Consider the following 19,814-nt stretch of genomic DNA (forward strand, 5'->3'; position numbering starts at 1 on the left):
GCATAGCAGAACATTTGTAACATAGTAATATGTGACCGGGTTGCGCAATCTCACAGAGAAGTGGCAAGAGTTTTATGGCTTACTTTTACCAGGAATCCTTCAGAGAATAGGGAGCGAAGTATGTTGTTGCATTAGTACCTAAGAATGTCTTCTCCGTAGTGCTCGGGTGATTTCTCGACTGTATTGATGTACACGGGACCTTTGCCTTTCGCTGGCAAGTGCTCTACCATCTGAGCTACCCAAGCATGACTCATGCCCCGTCCCCACAGCTTTACTTCTGCCAGTACCTCGTCTCCTACCTTCCAAACTTTACGGAAGCTCTCCTGCGAACCTTGCAGATCTAGCACTCCTCAAAGAAAGGATATTGCAGAGTCATAGCTTAGCCACAGCCTGGGGGCTGTTTTCAGAATGAGACTTTCACTCTGCAGCGGAGTGTGCGCTGATATGAAACTTCCTGGTAGATTAAAACTGTGTGCCGGACCGAGACTCGAGCTCGGTTGGTAGAGCACTAGCCCGTGAAAGGCAAAGGTCCCGAGTTCGAGTCTCGGTCCGGCACACAGTTTTAATCTGCCAGGAAGTTTCATATCAGCGCACACTCCGCTGCAGAGTGAAAATCTCATTCTGGTAATGATGTACAGGTTGAATAACGGTGATGTCAACAGGCCAAATTTGCTGAAAGAAGTTATTTTATTTAAAGCATGATCGAATTCGAGCATGTCGTCCTGTTCTCAGGTGTTTTACATATATTGTGCACACTCTGGTTGCAGTGCGCTGTAGAGTAATCCGCTAATAGGAACAGTTTTGCTCTGATACCGTAATATTATTACCACAACAACCATAATGGCGAAGAAACTTGTGAAGTAGATTGCTAGTTTCCTGTATAGGTGGCATATATGCAGCTTGTGCTGGAATGTTCGGAATCGTTTATAACTTAAATACATTATTGTAGTAAAGGCACTGGAGAGCCAAAGAAACTGGTGTACCTGCATAATATCATGTAGGACCCCTGTAAGCACGCAGAAGTGGCAGAATACGTCGTGGCATGGACTCGACTAATGTCTGGAGTGGCGCTCGAGGGAATTGACACCGTGAATCCTGCAGAGCTGTCCAAAAAATTCGTAAGAGTATGAGGCGGTGGAGGTCTCTTTTGAACAGCACGTTGCAAGACATCTCATATATGCCCAATAATGTTCATATCTGGGGTGTTTGGTGACCAGCGGAAGTCTTTAAGTTGACAAGAGTGTTCCTGCAACCCCTCTGTAGCAATTTTGGACCTGTGGGGTGCCGCATTGTCCTGTTCGAATTGTCCAAGTCCGTCGGAATGCACAATGGACATGAACTGATGCAGGTGATCAGAGAGGATCCTTACGTACATGTCACCTGTCAGAGTCGTATCTAGACGTTGTCGGAGTCGTAACTAGACGTATCAGGTGCTCCATATCACTCAAGCTGGACACGCCCCACACCATTACAGAGCCTCCACCAGCTTGAACAGTCCCCTGATGACATGCAGGGTCCACGGACTCATACGTTGTCTACCAGTACACGTCCATCCGCTCGATACAATTTGAGACGTGACTCGTCCGACCAGGTAACAAGTTTCTAGCGATCAACAGTCCAATGTTGGTGTTGACGGACCCAGGCGAGGCGTAAATCTTCATGTAGTGCAGTTATCAAGGGTACACGAATGGGCCTTTGGCTTGGAAATCCCATATCGATGATGTTCGTTGAATGGTTCGCACGCTGACACTTGTTGACAGCCCAGCACTGAAATCTGGAGCAATTTGCGGAAGAGCTGCACTTCTGTCTCGCTGAACGATTCTCTTCAGTCGTCGTTGGTCCCATTCTTGCAGGATCTTTTTCCGGCCACAGCGATGTCGAAGATTTGATGTTTTACTGGATTCCTGATATTCACGGTACCCTCGTGAAATGTCCGTACGGGAAAATCCCCACTTCATCGCTACCTCGGAGATGGGAGTGCCATCGCTCGTGCGCCGACTGTAACCCCATGCTCGAACTCACTTAAATCCTGGCAACCTGCCACTGTAACAGCAGTATCCGATCTAACAATTGCGCCAGATAGCTGTTGTCTTATGCAGGGGTTGCCGACCACAGCGCCGTATTCTGCCTATTTATATATCCCTGTATTTGAATACGGATGCTTATACCAGTTTCTTTGGCGCTTCAGTGTACATTATTCCAATTAAACAAGATTTTGCTGTTTGTTTTACATTAAGTTCTTATATTTAATTATGAAATTATTATTAATGTCAGTAGACAGATTTCATTATGGCCAAGGGGTTTATTGTATACAAAAGATGTAACAGATCGATTTTAAATCGGCCCCATCGATACACCAGGACACAACCGAGATAAATGTTTTGCTAATGACATATTTCGCATGACTATTACGACGCCTAATAATTCTTAACCTATTAAAAAAAATTTTTCTTCCGTTACATATCTAAACGGACAGGTAAGCGTTACGTGTCCGTCCCCGGTAGCTGAGCGGTGCCGGCACGGTAGCTCAGCGTGTTCGGTCAGAGGGCTGGTTGGCCCCTGTAATAAAAAAAACTGAGTTAATAGGTCAACAACGAACTGAAACGGGTGTCTTTCGACGTCCGCCCCGAGCAGATATAACGAACGAAAACGAACAAAATGAGTTTTAAAAAAAAGTGGTCAGCGTGACATAATGTCAAACCTAAGGGCCCGGGTTCGATTCCCGGCTGGGTCGGAGATTTTCTCCGCTCATGGGCTGGGTGTTGTGTTGTCCTAATCATCATCATTTCATCCCCATCGACGAGCAAATCGCCGAAGTGGCGTCGAATCGAAAGACTTGCACAAGGCCAACGGTCTACCCGACGGGAGGCCCTGGTCACACGACATTTTTTATTTAGTGTTACGTGTTAGATCAAAGATATCAGGTCAGAATCTAAAAAGGAAGGAGGCACAAATGGGCTACAGTCTTCTCGGCGGACTCGTCTTGATGCTGACTCTAAGCGTTTTAGCAAAAAAAACAGACCACTCAATCGAGATGTACGGATTGCGTCTGCTTCCGACTGCTAGACAAGTGTCGTAACGATTGCGCCACTTCGGCCACGGTGGTCTAGCGGTTCTAGGCGCTCAGTCCGGAACCGCGCGACTGCTACGGTCGCAGGTTCGAATCCTGCCTCGGGCATGGATGTGTGTGATGTCCTTAGGTTAGTTAGGTTTAAGTAGTTCTAAGTTCTAGGGGACTAATGACCTCAGAAGTTGAGTCCCATAGTGCTCAGAGCCATTTGAACCATTTTTTTTTATTGCGCCACGTCTTTCAGCGACTGCTGTTGTGTCAGGCAGCTGAGCGAGATAGACATCTGATATGTGTGCCAGGTTAATGACCAATTTTGTGGTCCAAAATACACCCGAAGTGTTTTCAGGGGCTTACGAAACCCATTTAGGTCTCGAACGTCATTTCCTCCTCAGATACACGTTGCACAATCAACTTAAGGTGTAAATATACCAAACACTTATATCTTGGTTACAGAGTAGCAACAGACATAGTGTGTACAAGGATTTCGTCACTTCAATTTGATGTCCCTGGCAAAAGAGAACATTATAGCGTACTGAGAAAGGGTGCTACCCGGGTACAACTATTTTACGATGCTACACTGAAAAGCCGAAGAAACAAGTATAGGCATGCATATTCAAATACAGAGGTATGGAAACAGGCAGAATTCGGCGCTGGGGTCGGCTACGCCTATATAAGACAACAAGTGTATGACGCACCGGTTACCGCTGTTACAGTGGCAGGTTAACAAGATTTAAATGAGTTTGAACTTGGTGTTACAGTCGGCGCACGAGCGATGGGATACAGCATCTCCGAGGTAGCGATGAAGTGGGGATTATCCCGTACGACCATTTCACAAGTGTACCGTGTATATCAGGAATCCTGTAATACGTCAAATAAATCTCCGATATCGCTGCGGCAGGAAGAAGAGCCTGCAAGAACGGGACCAACGACGGCTAAAGAGAATCGTTGCCGCAAATTGCTGCAGATTTCAATGCTCGACCGTCAACAAGTGTCAGCGTGCGAACCATTCAACAAAACATCATCGAGATTGGCTTTCGGAGCCGAAGACCCACTCGTGTACCTTTGACGACTGCGCGACACAAACCTAAATACTTCGCCTGAGCCCGTCAAGACCGACATTGGACTATTGATGACTGGAAACATATTGCCTGGTCGGACGAGTCTCGTTTCATAATGTATCGAGCGGATGGAAGTGTACGGGTGTGGAGACAACTTATGCGTTAATGGACCCCGCATGTCAGCAGGGGACTTTTCAAGGTGGCGGAGGCTCTGTAATGGTGATGGAGTGATATGGGATCCCTGATACGTCTAAATACGACTCCGACGGGTGACACGTTCGTAAGCATCCTTTCTGATCTCCTGCATCTATTCATGTTCAGTGTGCATTCCGGCGGACTTGGACAATTCCAGCAGGACAATGCGAAACCCCACACGTCCGAAATTGCTACAGAGTGACTCCAGAGACACTATTCTGAGTTTAAACACTTCCGCTGGTCACCATACTCCCCAGATATGAAAATTATTGAGTACATCTGGGATGCCTTGCAACGTGCTGTTCAGAAGAGATCTCCACCCTCTCGTACTCTTACGGATTTATGGATAGTCCTGTAGGATTCATGGTGTCAGTTCCGTCCAGCACTACTTCAGACATTAGTCGAGTCCATACCACGTCGTGTTGCGACACTCCTGCGTGTTCGTGGGGAGCCTACACGATATTAGGCAGGTGTACCAGTTTCCTTGGCTCTTCAGTGTATAAATTATACTCATCTAAAATATTACGAGCCTCCTGTTCACATCGAAATTTCTATCTAATTTAATCGAAACAATCTTCTAGGATCTCGGTGGCGCGATTATTTTTACTGACAACCGAAAAAAAAGCGCGGGGCGGAAATTTGGGATTTAATTTCCTGTTGATGACCACTTTTTAAAGAAAGAGGGGACTGGGTACGGATAGGGAAAGTGTATGTGATTGCAGGCTTTCTTTGCGTATTTCAATGATGAAATCTTCTCGGGTGATCAGCCCATCACGTTCGCCTGAAGATGATGAGTATGGAACTCATCGAAGCCACCAATCGGCTAATCACCCGAGAAAATTTCATGATAAGGAAAGTGTTCTTCTCAAAGGAATCATAGCGTCGTTCGCCACTGGCGATATAGGGAAATCGCTCGTAGGAAAAGCACCACAACCAAAATTATAGTTCCTGCCAGGCCATGTGGAGGTGTCAGAAATAATTTCCATGTCATTTACAGCTGGCGAATCCTGCTGTCCGATGGACGAAGAAGCATCTGGAGGACACATGGTAAACAGAAGCTTCTACCACACTCGTATCAACCCCGTCTTGAGGTATGCACTAATGTTATCGGTTTTGATTTCTAGTACTCGTCTTTGGATTTCTGCATTCTGTTATTGTATTTCTGAACCAATTAAACAACTTTTTCGCAGCCTGGAAGACATTTAAGGAAAAACATATGCGTATGAAATAAGATCACTTGAACCTTGCGGGGATCTTTGAAGCTTTTGTGCATATTGTCGGAAACACTAAATTGGTTGGATTTGTGTAACATAAATTGTAATTATTTCCATTTTGTTTTTCTCTATTTGGATCTGCTTTGCTGCAGCTGTCGATTTTTTGGAAACTTTCATCAGTATTATCTCTGCAGCCGAGTGTGAGCTGATACGAAGCTTCCTGGGAGATTAAAGCTGCGTGCCGGACCGAGACTGGAGTTCTGGACTTTTACCTTTTGCGGGCAAGTGCTCTACCAACTGAGCTACCCAAGCACGAATCACGACCCTTCCTTATAGCTTTACTTCCGCCAATACCTCGTCTCCTATCATCCAAACTGCACAAAAGTTCTACGAAACTTAACAGGATTAGCACTCCTGGAAGAAAGGAAAGCAGGAGATGAGGTAGCGGCGGAGGCAAATCTGTGAGGTCGGATCCTTATGTTGCGCTTGTGTAGCTCAGTCAGTAGAGCACTTACTCGCGAAAGGCAAAGGTCCCGCATTCGAATCTCGCTCCGGTGCATACAATTTAATTTACCAGGAAGCGCAAACTCCGCTGCAGAGTGATAACTTCATTCTGGAACATCCTCCAACCCCCCCCCCCCCCCCTCCTCTAGGCTGTGGCTATGTTGCATCTCCACAAAATCCTTTCTTCCGTGGGTGCTAGTCATGCAAATTGCGCAGCAAAACTGCGGAGTTTGGAACGTAGGAGATGAGGTAGGGTGGAAGTAAAACTGTGAGGTCCGGTCCTGGTTCGTTCTTGGGTAACTGAAGTCGATTGTGATCTTGTCCCATAAAGGCAAAGATCCCGAGCAAGAGTCTTGGTGTTGCACACAGTTTTAATCTTCCAGGAAGTTGAATATCCTTTCATGTTAGACGGAAAAGCATGTTACTATGATGTTCTGGTAACAGACGTTATTTGAATGCCATGTGTCAGAAATGCTTCTTATGAGACCGTTGGCTGATGCACGTGCGCGAGAAAAAACATTTCTGAAGATGCCCGACGTAGGTGTCAAGGGGTTTACCACATACATTTGAAGATTCTGTGTCGTTAAGGAAATGAGTTCGGAGTAGTTAAGTGAATATGCATGATGAAGACGCAGATTTCTCTGTATTCCAGACGAACCGGAATATCCATGAAAGCGTGTGAGCTAAAGCCGAATATGGAAATCGGCCCACTTTCCGTGTGGCTGTTCGATATGTGGCCCACTGAATTTTACTGCAAGTATCTAAAATAACATAGGACAAAATTTTCAAGGAAACGTATTTTTGAAACTGTTGCATGGAGAAAGGACGCACGAGACTTCTAATATGGATTAAGAGATTCCACAATGCAATTATTATGGTATTAGAAATAATGCGACCTCAGACGAAGGAAGTGCCATCTGAGCGGTACACAAATTTAAATGCCTAACACCACATTGCGGCTTTCGATAGGCGGCTTTGGATAGTAAATAGAGACAGTGAAAAATGAACAGAAAAGTTACAACAAATTCGTCAATTGCTCTTAGCTAACGTTTCCTTGGATTCCATACACATTGTATTCTCAACATTCAACAAATTTTACTTTGAGAGATCTGCTGTGTCTGGCGAAGAAAGAGTATCCGAATTGGTTATGTTTGTTAACCACTCGAATTTTTTCATTTATCTCTGAGCGTAATCTACGCAGATCTGTACGAAATTACAAACGAAGAAACGTCATGTAGACTAACGTTTCGTCAACATTACACTCGTTACTTCTAGCTGTTTCGTAATAAATTCTGCATCTGTGATACACTGAAGAGCCAGAGAAACTGGTACATCTGCCTAATATCGTGTAGGGCCCCCGCAAACACGCCGAAGTGCCGCAACACGACGTGCCATGGACTCGACTAATGTCTGAAGTAGTAATCTGGAAATTTGCCGTATTATGGGACCAAACAGCTGAGCTCATCGGTCCCTAAGCTTACACACTACTTAATCTAATTTACGCTAAGGACGACACACACACCCATGCCCGAGGGAGCATTCGAACCTCCGACGGGGGTCTGAAGTAGTGCTGGAGAGAACTGACACGATGAATCCTACAGGGCTGTACATAAATCCGTAAGAGTACGAGGGGGGTGGAGATCTCTTCTGAACAGCACGTTGCAAGGCATCCTAGATTTGCTTAATAAAGCTCATGTCTGGGGAGTTTGGTGGCCAGCGCAAGTGTTTAAACTCAGAAGGGTATTCCTAGAGCCACTCTATAGCAATTCTGGAAGTGTTCTGTGTCGCATTGTCCTGATGAAATAGCCCTGGTCCGTCGGAATGCAAAATTGACATGAATGGGTTCCGGTGATCAGAGAGTATGCTTACGTATGTGTCACCTGTCAGAGTCGTATCTAGACGTTGTCAGAGTCGTATCTAGACGTATTAGGTGTACCATATCAATCAAGCTGCACACGCACCACACCATTACAGACCCCCCCACCAGCTTGAACAGTCCCCTGTTGACATGCAGGGTCCATGGACTCATACGTTGTCTCCATACCAATATACGTCCTTCCGCTCGATACAATTTGAAACGAGACTCGTCCGACCAGGCAACATGTTTCCAGCGATCAACAGTTCAATGTCGGTGTTGACGGACCCAGGAGAGGCGTAAATCTTCGTGTAGTGCACTCATCAAGGGTACACGAGTGGGCCTTCGGTTCGGAAATCCCATATCGATGGTGATTCATTGAATGGTTCGCATGTGGACACTTGTTGATGGCCCAGCATTGAAATCTGGCGCAACTTACGGAAGGGTTGCGCTAGTGTCACGCTGAACGATTCTCTTTAGTCGCCGTTGGTCCCATTCTTGCAGGATCTTTTTCCGGCTGCAGCGATGTCGGAGATTTGATGTTTTACCGGATTCCTGATATTCACAGTACACTCGTGAAACGGTCGTACGGGAAAATCCCCACTTCATCGCTACCTCGGAGATACTGTGTGGCATCGCTCGTGTGTGGACTATAACTCCACGTTCAGTTTCACTCACATCTTGATAACCTGCCATTGTAGCAGCAGTAAATGATGTAACAACTGCGCCAGACACTAGTTGTCTTATATAGGCGATACCGTCAGCAGCGCTGTATTCTGAGTGTTTCATATTTCTGTATTTGAATACGCATGCCTATACCAGTAGCTCTGGCGTTTCAGTGTATGATAACGACACCATGATCAATCTGTAAACTTCCTAAACGGCGTGAGATATCCCTCAAAAACATATAAGCAATGTGACTGCTGTCTTTGTTCACCAGTTTATGTATAATCAATGTGCAAAATAGCCCTGTGAAGGGATCCCATTGTGAACTAACTATTAATCAGGCTTGTCACGAATCAGAAAGATACTTAAAACTGTTATCATTGTTGCGTTACGCTTTTGCACCGAATTCTCAACTGCTTAGAAGTGTGACCTCTTTCAAATATGGGTTACTTATCAGCGCACAATACAACTCTACAATTCCACAAATGAAAACTGTGGAACACTAAACATGGAGCTTCTGCTCCGAAACACAATAGATTCTAAAATGAACAAGATGTTAGACAGATAATAATAAGCAGAACTAAATATAACGTGATGTATTTATTTCATATAAAATACACTCCTGGAAACGGAAAAAAGAACACATTGACACCGGTGTGTCAGACCCACCATACTTGCTCCGGACACTGCGAGAGGGCTGTACAAGCAATGATCACACGCACGGCACAGCGGACACACCAGGAACCGCGGTGTTGGCCGTCGAATGGCGCTAGCTGCGCAGCATTTGTGCACCGCCGCCGTCAGTGTCAGCCAGTTTGCCGTGGCATACGGAGCTCCATCGCAGTCTTTAACACTGGTAGCATGCCGCGACAGCGTGGACGTGAACCGTATGTGCAGTTGACGGACTTTGAGCGAGGGCGTATAGTGGGCATGCGGGAGGCCGGGTGGACGTACCGCCGAATTGCTCAACACGTGGGGCGTGAGGTCTCCACAGTACATCGATGTTGTCGCCAGTGGTCGGCGGAAGGTGCACGTGCCCGTCGACCTGGGACCTGACCGCAGCGACGCACGGATGCACGCCAAGACCGTAGGATCCTACGCAGTGCCGTAGGGCACCGCACCGCCACTTCCCAGCAAATTAGGGACACTGTTGCTCCTGGGGTATCGGCGAGGACCATTCGCAACCGTCTCCATGAAGCTGGGCTACGGTCCCGCACACCGTTAGGCCGTCTTCCGCTCACGCCCCAACATCGTGCAGCCCGCCTCCAGTGGTGTCGCGACAGGCGTGAATGGAGGGACGAATGGAGACGTGTCGTCTTCAGCGATGAGAGTCGCTTCTGCCTTGGTGCCAATGATGGTCGTATGCGTGTTTGGCGCCGTGCAGGTGAGCGCCACAATGAGGACTGCATACGACCGAGGCACACAGGGCCAACACCCGGCATCATGGTGTGGGGAGCGATCTCCTACACTGGCCGTACACCACTGGTGATCGTCGAGGGGACACTGAATAGTGCACGGTACATCCAAACCGTCATCGAACCCATCGTTCTACCATTCCTAGACCGGCAAGGGAACTTGCTGTTCCAACAGGACAATGCACGTCCGCATGTATCCCGTGCCACCCAACGTGCTCTAGAAGGTGTAAGTCAACTACCCTGGCCAGCAAGATCTCCGGATCTGTCCCCCATTGAGCATGTTTGGGACTGGATGAAGCGTCGTCTCACGCGGTCTGCACGTCCAGCACGAACGCTGGTCCAACTGAGGCGCCAGGTGGAAATGGCATGGCAAGCCGTTCCACAGAACTACATCCAGCATCTCTACGATCGTATCCATGGGAGAATAGCAGCCTGCATTGCTGCGAAAGGTGGATATACACTGTACTAGTGCCGACATTGTGCATGCTCTGTTGCCTGTGTCTATGTGCCTGTGGTTCTGTCAGTGTGATCATGTGATGTATCTGACCCCAGGAATGTGTCAATAAAGTTTCCCCTTCCTGGGACAATGAATTCACGGTGTTCTTATTTCAATTTCCAGGAGTGACATAACTGGTAGGTACATTGATCTAGGTTTCGACGTCTACTAGGGGTGTCTTAATCACCGAAATTTTGATAAATCGTAGAATTACGTTGCTAAAAAGAAATGGTCAGAATTTAGAGCAGCTATTCTCAAGTCAAAAGTGAAATACAACGTTCTAGCGTTTGCCACGTGTGCCCAACTGGGAACAACATCAGACTGATGTTATACCCAGTATACGGTTGCTGAGTAACAGGCATGTTTAAAACTGTCATATAAAATAGTAGCGATGGTGGAGAGAGAGCTTTGGTCATAATAATAGTAATTTTTTCTGGAGTTTTGGATAAACAGCGGATTAATAAATAACTGTGAAACAGCATTGGCTTCAAAGAGCGGCATTGTCGTGTTTTTCATCAAGCCCTCGAAGCAGAACCGAAAGCAAGGAAATATTAGAGTTGGTGAAAGAAGATGGCCATGTTAGTATTCAACATCCCCTGGACACCTTTAATGAGGGAGCACCGACTCGTTTTCAGACGATGAGAAAGTAACTGACTTCAGCATATTCGGAGAACCACTCTATCATCGTGTAAAGGAACTTTCCCGAGAAGACGTCATTTGAGTTAATCAGCGCGATCCTTATTTAGCTCAGGTGAACATGTGAGTAGGAAAAGAACGGACAATAAATATCTTGAAGAAACCATTCCAGGGTTCGCCTCACATGGAACTGAGCTGGACTCCATCCCTAGACATGTCGAAGTTTTAACACTGCTGTTTCTTTGGAAGTGTAATGATGCTATCAGATCTAGTAACTTTATGAGTCTGAACTCTTTCCTGCGATGAGAGGCCTTGCTTACCATGACGGTCTGCTCCTGTCAATGGAGGACAGTCTTTCACTATTCTTATTTTCCGTGTTTGTGAAATACACATTTTTATCGTACTTTTTTCAGAAGTCTCTTCCTGTCCTACTCAATTCTAAATAAGGAGGAAGCGCGCTGATTAACTCTGATGACTACTACTCGGTTAAGTCCTTACACGTGTTATTCAACTGTTCTTAAGTCTATTACTTCACACGAAGAAATGACGGCTATCGACAGGTAGTCTCATGTTGATTCCATATTTCTAAATTTCCAGTACGCTTTTGATAGCGTTATTTACAAGCGCCTTCCGACCACACTGCGTGCCTATGGAGTATCGTATCAGTTGTGCGGCTGGGTTCGTGATGTCTTGTAAGAAAGGCCACAGTTTATAGTAGTTGACGGAAGTCATCTAGCGAAAAATAAGTGATGTCTGGACTTGTACGAGGAAGTTTTATAGGCCCTCTACCACTATGTAAACGATTTAGGGACAATCTGAGCAACCGTCTTAGATCGTTGATGACGCTGTCGTACACCGTCTAGTCAATTCATCGGAAGATCAAAACGAATTGATATCTGCATGATGCGATAAGTGTCAGTTGGCCCTAAACAACAGGAAGTGTGACATCTTCCGCATAAGAACTGAAAAAAGTTCTTTTAAATTTCGTTTACGCGATAAATAACACAAATTTAAATTTATTAGATTCAGCTAAGTATAAGGATTATAATAACAAACAACTTAAATTGCAACCATCTCGTAATACCCGTATTTCCTATGGGAAAACGAACCAAAGACTACGTTTTATTAGCAGAAGACTAAGGAGATGCGACAAATCTATTAGAGACTGCCCAAACTTCGCTTGCCGGTCCTCTTATGCGGCACTGCTGCGTTATATGGAATCCTCAATAGATAGGATTGACCGTGAACATCGAGAAAGTTCAAAGAAGGGCATCTCGTTTTGTATTATAGTGAAACAGGGGGTAAATAGCCACAGTTATGATATGTGAGTTGTGGTGGCAATAATTAAAACAAAGGCGCTTTCAAATGCGGTGAGATCGTTTCACAAAATTTGAATCACCATCTGTCTCCTGCCAATGCGAAAATATTTTGTTGACTCCCACCTACATAGGAAGAAATTGGCTTCATAATACAAATGTTCAAATGTGTGTGAATTCCTAAGGGACCAAACTGCTGAGGTCATCGGTCCCTAGACTTACACACTGCTTCAACTAAACTTAGCCACTACTTAAGCTAACTTATGCTAAGAACAACACACACACCCATGCCCGAGGGAGGACTCGAACCTCCGGCGGGAGAGGCCGCGCAGTCTGTGACATGGCGCCTCAAACTACGCGGCCACTCCGTGAGGCTTCATAATACACTTTAAGACAAAAAAGAGGAAGTCAATAACGCGTTGGTCCACCGCGGCCCTTACGCAATCAATTATTCAGCTTGGAATTGACTGATAGAGTTCTTCGATGTCGTTTTGAGGGATATCGTGACAAATTCTGTCCAATTGGCGCGTTAGATCAACAAATTCCCGAGCTGGTTGGAGGGCGACTGTCGGGTTGACATCCCATCGCTGTCCGGGGCAACGCCAGATACGTCTTCGTTTGTCATCCAGGTTCAGTTCAGAGCGAGACTCATCACACGTTCCGCCTCAGTTACACGCGTCGCAGACATTTGAAACACGTCCGCACTATTTCACGATTTACACTAGACGCAGACAGTTGGGGGTACGGGGTGGCGGCAGGAAGGGCATCCGGCCATCCCTAACACTAACACTGCCAAATCCGCTGTAACCACGCCGACCCTGCGATCGCTGAGGGACTATGGCGTAAGCGAAAGAAAGAATACGTTTGGGGAAGCTCTGGACATCGGTCGGATACCAACCCGAATGTCGCCTGCATTTGGCCCTGTAACCAAGAGTGATGGTCTGGGGTGTCATTTCTTTTCATAGCAGGACCCGTTTGGATTTCATCCGCGTAACTCTTACAGTACAGCGGTAATTGGACGATATTCTACGCTCCATGTTATTGCCATTCACGGCAAGCCATCCTGGGGTTCCATTTCACCAAGATAATGCCACCCCGCACGCAACGAGTCTTTCTACTGCTTGTCCTCGTGTTTGCCAAACCCTACCTTGGTCAGCAAGTTCGTGAGATCTTTCCCCAGTTGAGAACGTTTACAGCATTATGGGCAGGGCACTCCAACCATCTCGGGATTTTGATTAACTAACGCGCCAGTCGGACAGAATTTGGTATGATATCCCTCAGGATGACATCTAATAACTTAAAAACTCCATCAACCAATACCAAGGCGATAAATTACTGCATAAGGGCCAAAGATGGACCAACGCTTTGTTGACTTGTTCAATTTATGAAGCTCTTTCTCTTGACTAAATCATCCATTTTTTTCTGAAATTGTAATAATTTGTTTGTCTATACAAATACATGTACACCACGTCTAACGGATAATTCTTTGTGGTTCGTCCTTTTTTTTCTTAGAGTGTAAAATAAGAGAAACAACGGTTCGCACAGAAAGATTTAAACATTCATTTTTTCCATGTGCCATGCGAGAGTGGAATGGTACATAAATATTCTGATAGTAGTTTTATTTATGAAGAAACAGCCAGTCTTGGTTGCAGGGACGTATTTACTATTTATTTACCAGTGACACGTTTCGCCTGCTTCAGATATCTTCAGACTTCCGTTATAAGTGTTTTGACTCCATTTTGCTTTATTGGAGTTAATAGCAAGCAACTGCAATATTAAATGGTTTTAGGTACATAAGATACCGAGATCACAGAACGTCCCAGCAAATAATGTGCTCGGTATCAAGATGTACCTACCACCACCAAATACTCAGTAAGTCATGTTGCAGTTGCTTGCTAGTTACTCCTGTGTTTCAAAATGCAGTCATGTCACTTGTGTCAAAATCTAATTTTTTGTGTATGCCAATTTGAAGCTGCGTGAATCAGACGAAACGCATCATTGGCAAATAGATAATAAATACATTCCTGCAACGAAGACTAACTGTTTGTTCCTTCATCGTGTATTACTGGTTCATGTACCATCCCAGCCATGTGTGGAAAATAGTTCTTTTACCCTTTGCCAAACAATTAACTGTGTAAATGTAGATGCAGCGTTTTTAGGTTCGAATTTTTCGTTCGTATGTTAGGCGTTTCAACATAAAGCTTGTTAAAACAAATTGCTTGACACATCCATTACTCTGATTTGCTACACTGTAAGTGTTGTGGAAGAGCAATCTCTGAGTGACTAATGTGCTTCGTGCTCTCAGTTACACCTCTAAAATGCAGTCTGCTGGGAAAGGGTCAAATGCGACTACAGTGAAAATAAAAGTTTTCTCCCTATCAGAAAATTCATGATGACTGTGACTGGACTTTAGTTTTAGAAACTTGTCAAATCGGCGACAGCGCTAAGGAAAAAGAAGACTGTGATCGCCATTACTGTAAAAATGCTGTCCTTCAGGATGACGATATCTCAAAATGGGAAGCAGAGTACATCTGAGATCTACTTTCCCTTCGTGTCACTATCACGTGTACACTTCCTCATTAGCTTCTGGAATACTCCGAACATAATAACAGACTAAACAAAACTGGAAACTATAATTAAACTTGCGTCTCCATTGTCATTACCCAACTACAAATAAGTTATAGTTTCAGTACAGCACTTGTGGGGTAGTCTAACGAAGTTAAAGTTACATAAGTGTTTTCATAAAACAAACGATCTTGGGGGGAAAAATGGAGCTTTGAACGTTGTGAACTCACCCAGGAAAATGACAGAGAACTTGCTCCTTTCGTGGTCAGGCGCCCATCTGGAAGTCAGCGTTTGAATAGCCGGTACTATGCCGCCCTAGAAATGACGACAAGTTGGTGTCAACAGGTTACATAAATATTCGAGTTTTTCTGAAAGTAAAATTTCGGTACAGGAAGAGTCTCGAGAAAAACAAATACGTTTTAATATTTGTACGAGTTAAATTCACGACTGTGCTACTACGTGCTCCATAGTACATCTACAATGCGTTACAGCTGTTGTACTCTTTGGATTTCAAGAACAGGAGTCTCTGGGATGCCTGAAGAAGTCAAAGATGTACATTTTATTTAATTATAAATACAATGAAATGACTGAATGTTAGGGAATATTGTTGTATTGCAACGCTAATGGTAATTACAAAGTAACCTAAAAATTAGTTTTGAGAATTTTTCTGAAGAAATTCTTCAGTGGAGTAGTCTAAAAGAAAATGATTTAACTTACTTTTACTCTACGTCACATTGACAGGTGTTCGTTATTTTCGTACCCCATTCATAATTTTATCCTTCCCAGGTTGACATTTGGGTTTATTTTATATTTAGTTATTGAGAGCAGCAGTGTCATTCATTTCCATATGCCAAGTCCCACTATAGTCACCTGACTGAGATGAGAACATGGCGACATAGCTTCAGGTTAGAGGCAGTCCCTCGCTTTCTTTCTCTGGGAGCTGTGGAAGAGTTTGTTGGTTGTCTTTACGCCTGCCTGAGGAGAACAAGTCCCAATGGCACAAACGAGTCTTCTCGCCATTTACAAAATCGAATCCCTTGACTGGAGCATTAGTATCCAGCGCAGAACTTTCTAGAATCTTCTACATCTTTTCTCTGTTCAGAAACAACCTAGGAACGACGACCGCCCACACTTTTGCAGCCTCTCTGATTAGCTTAGCAGCCAAGCTTTTTTTACAGGTGCCTAGGATTGGTCAATTGCTCCCCCTCCACAAAGAACTAACTCTGGACACACCGTCCACAGAGATATGTGAATTTTCGACACCCGGACCCTACTAGACGGTGAGTACACTCGTTCTGCCGGAACGTGGAGTTTGATAGTAAGCCAGGATTAGATTTTTGCGTTTGAAGTTTAGTCACTTCACATGGGATTTACAGTCATGAAGTTATGCTAGCGCGCAGGGCGTACTAAGTAACACGATCGCACTATGAAATCGGTGATTAAATTTGCAAATTTCCACCCCGAGATCCTCACATGTAATTAGGCGATCAGAGTGTTAATTCCATTTGTTCTAAACTCAGTGTTGAGTGAGTCTTATAATTTTTCTTACTATGGTGTCGGACGCCACGTGGTCATCGGTCATTTCAACTTCGACATTAACCACTATATCTAAAAGATCTCAGGCCCATGAGTACCAATAGTCATTGTACAAGGTGAAAAGTATTGAACTATATGAAAAAAAAACAATTTGTTACAAACTATGGCGTGCACACACTTTATTCAACATGTAAACGTCACTACAGCTATTCGGATTTAGGATATGACATGTTCGATATGCTTGCCATCATTGGCGATGATGTGGTGCAGACGAATAGCGAAATTTTGCATGACCCTCTGAAGTGTCGGAGCATCGATGCTGACGATGACCTGAATGGCTGTTTTCAGCTCAGCAATGGTCTTGGGGTTATTGCTGTACACTTTGTGTTTAATATAGCCCCACAAAAAGGAGTCGCATGTGTTCAGATCTGGAGAATATGTTGACCATTCGAGGCCCATGCCAATGGCCTCTGGGTACCCCAGAGCCAGGATGCGGTCCCCAAAGTGCTCCTCCAGGACATCAAACACTCTCCTGCTTCGATGGGGTCAATTTACGTCTTGCACGAACCACATCTTGTCGAAATCAGGGTCACTATGGATAATGGGGATGAAATAATCTTCCAAAACCTTTCAACACCGTGAAATCAAGTAATATCGCACCAATTATTCCATGACTGGACACTGCACACCACAGTCACCCGTTGAGGGTGAAGAGACTTCTCGATCGCGAAGTGCGATTCTCAGTTCCCTAAAAGCGGCAATTTTGCATATGTACGAACCCTTCCAAATTAAAGTGGGCTTCGTCGCTAAATCAAACCACACATGCGCATACTCATTCCCATCTAATGAAATCGACGTCTTGTTTGCGTGTACATAAGGGACTAAAATAGTATAAGATTACCTACGTTTTGTGTAGTTATGTTCAATCTGGTATCAAGATTTGTAAGAAACATACATATATCTGGACGTAGTTAACTGTCATTTAAGGTTATTCCAACTGCCTTCACCTTCAGAGAGTATTGGTATGATACCAACAGTTTGTCAAAGAAAATGCACGCTTAATGAAAGTAAATAGCTCCGATTTGGCCCAGAGTGCTAACGTAATAATATAAATAGATTCCCCTCCCCCCACCAGTTATCACGACAATAACGCTCATGACTGACGAGTTGATAAGGTAATACGGTATAATCAGGCTCGCTTTAGTATCAGTGGTAAGTAAGGACGAAATTGAAGGATCTCCCTTTTGCGTAACGAGCCTGTGGGCTTCCGCCAGGAAATTCGGAGCCATACCATAGATCAAATTCAGAACCACCTTCCAACATTACCCAAAACACATTTAATATGGTGTCAGACTACTGATATACACCAAACGTGTTCAAAAGTATACGAGCACCCCCAAAAACATACGTTTTACATATTAGGTGCATTATGCTGCCGCCTACTGCCAGGTACTCAGCGACCTCAGTAGTCATTAGACATCGTGAGAGAACAGAATGGGGCGCTACGCTGAAATCACGGACCTCGAACGTGTCAGGTGATTGGGTGTCTCTTGTATCATACGTCTGTACGCGAGATTTCCTAGGTCCACTGTTTCCGATGTGATAGTGAAGTGGAAACGTGAAGGGACACGTACAGCACAGTAGCGTACAGGCCGACCTCGTCTGTTGACTGACAGAGACCGCCGACAGTTGAAGAGGGTCGCAATGTGTAACAGGCAGATATCTATCCACACCATCACTCAGGAATTCCAAACTGCATCGGTATCCAGTGCAAGTACTGTGACAGTTAGGCGGGAGGTGAGAAAACTTAGATTTCATGGTCGACCAGCTTTTCATAAGCCACATATCTCGCCTGAAAATGCCAAAAGACGCCTCGCTTGGGGTAAGGAGCGTAAAAAAAGGACGATTGAACAGTGGAAAACGTTGTGTGGAGTGACGAATCAAGGTACACAATGTGGCAGTCCGATGGCAGGGTGTGCGTATGGCGAATGCCCGGAGAACGTCATCTGCCAGCGTCTGTAGTGCCAACAATAAAATTCGGAGGCGGTGGTGTTCTGGTGTGGTCGTGTTTTTCTTGGAGCGGGCTTGCACCCGTTGTCGTTTTGGGTGGCACTATCACAGTGCAGGCCTACGTTGACGTTTTAAGCACCTTCTTGCTTCCCACTGTTGAAGAACAATTTTGGGATGGCGATTGCTTCTTTCAACACAATCGAGCACCTGTTCATAATGCATGGCATGTGGCGGAGTGGTTACACAATAACATCCCTGTAATGGACTGGCCTGCACAGAGTCCTGACCGGAAATAGTGTAATACCGGCCTTAGAGAGTGTTCTAGCCAGTAAAAAAAGACGGTAATGCCTGCATAGTGCAGCTCTGGTCGACGTCGAAGGCAACCTACCCTTCTGTTTTTTTTTTTTTTTTTTTTTACTTTATTGTTATTTTGACACCTGAACAATCAGGTAGGCTGGCAGCAGCACAATACGCCGCTCTTCAGCCGAAGAGAGTACAATGAGATAAACAGAGAAGAGACATCACGTAGAAAAACGACAGGAAAAAACAGTAGACACATGAACATAAAAACACAAGAAGCCGTTCACACTCGATGACAATCCACACGACGAACTGTTGACACGATGCATAAACACCGAAGAAGACGATGGCACTGGTGAACGATGGAGTGTGACGGTGAAACACTGAACACTAAACATGACGGCACACACGATACACTGACGGCGGTGATCTCCGGCGCGCGAATGTCCACTGAGCGTGTGCGAGTCCGGGGACCTGCCAATACAGGAGGAGGAGGAGGAGGAGGAGGAAGGAGAGTGGGAGAGCGAGATGGGAGAGCAGAGATGCCACGGGCAGGGGAGAAAGGGGGGAGGGAGGAAGGGGGAAAGGAAGCCCGGGGGAAGAGGGGTGGAGGGAGGGAACAGGGGAAAAGGAAAGAGAAGGGAAGGGAAAAGAAGGGAGGGAGGGCGCCGAAAGGAAAGGACACCGGGAGAGGGGGGCGGGGCAGGGTCAAAGTTGATAGGAGGGGTAGACGGAGGGGACGAGGACATCATCAGGGAGAGGGAGCTGGCGGAAGCCACCTTGGGAGAGGGTAAGGAGGGTGGAGAGATGGAGACCGGGTGGGACACGGGAATAAAGGCGCGGAAGCGGGCGGGGGTGGGAGAGGAGCGGGGAGACGAGCGGGTGAGGAGGGTCGAGTTTACGGGAGGTGTACAGGATCCGTATCCTTTCAAGGAAAAGGAGGAGGTGGGGGAAGGGGATGAGATCATACAGGATCCG

The 19,814-nt window shown here is 45.5% G+C and overlaps 2 protein-coding genes across 2 annotated transcripts in view; both read right to left on the reverse strand.

Moving 5' to 3' along the window:
• Positions 1 to 15,288, reverse strand: part of LOC124710740 (sialin-like) — a 66,714-nt gene extending 51,426 nt beyond the window's left edge. Inside the window, exon 1 of the mRNA XM_047240950.1 lies at positions 15,221 to 15,288. The gene's annotated coding sequence lies outside the window, so the exon portion shown is untranslated. The remainder of the gene's footprint in view (positions 1 to 15,220) is intronic.
• The window catches only part of LOC124778661 (uncharacterized transporter slc-17.2-like), a 45,515-nt gene that overhangs the window by 1,040 nt on the left and 24,661 nt on the right, over positions 1 to 19,814 (reverse strand). The window lies entirely within an intron of this gene.

This window comes from Schistocerca piceifrons, chromosome 1, assembly GCF_021461385.2.
Source record: "Schistocerca piceifrons isolate TAMUIC-IGC-003096 chromosome 1, iqSchPice1.1, whole genome shotgun sequence".
Taxonomy (NCBI): Eukaryota; Metazoa; Arthropoda; class Insecta; order Orthoptera; family Acrididae; genus Schistocerca; species Schistocerca piceifrons.